The 438-nt window shown below is 33.8% G+C and overlaps 1 protein-coding gene across 1 annotated transcript in view; it reads left to right on the top strand.

The window, feature by feature from the left end:
- LOC119581908 (cytochrome P450 9e2-like) overlaps window positions 1-438 on the top strand; it is a 26960-nt gene that overhangs the window by 13370 nt on the left and 13152 nt on the right. The gene's annotated exons all lie outside the window — the stretch shown is intronic.

The raw sequence follows: 438 nt of genomic DNA, 5'->3' as shown, positions 1-438 counted from the left end.
TGAGTGTGTGTGAAAGACTCATATTGTATACTCATAATACACTAATATTACGTTTCCCACCATTGCTTTCCATTTCCACTTTAAGTGAAAACCAGGGTTGCCATTTGGTATTTTTGATTACCAGATTTGGGCAAATTTGGCATTAAAATAGTCCTTTGATAATGAATCACCAGTTTGTTAACGAAAAGTTAAAAACATCATTTTCATTATATTCGCTAAGTACTGTATTTAACAGGGGCCCGCTTCACGGTTTTCAAATAACTTATGACTTGGGCTTATGTTACAATCGTACGATATGTTCCTAGTTATGATTCAGGTTCAACTCAAAAACTTAACCAGGACAAAACTTGTATCAGCCTAGATTGTTGTATGGATACAAAAGTTAGCATTGTAAGTAATCCACTATCTTCCAAAATCTGTAGCATGATATGTAATAAG

This window comes from Penaeus monodon, chromosome 15 (genome assembly GCF_015228065.2).
Source record: "Penaeus monodon isolate SGIC_2016 chromosome 15, NSTDA_Pmon_1, whole genome shotgun sequence".
Classification (NCBI taxonomy): domain Eukaryota; kingdom Metazoa; phylum Arthropoda; class Malacostraca; order Decapoda; family Penaeidae; genus Penaeus; species Penaeus monodon.
This window is presented reverse-complemented; position numbering and strand designations above follow the sequence as displayed.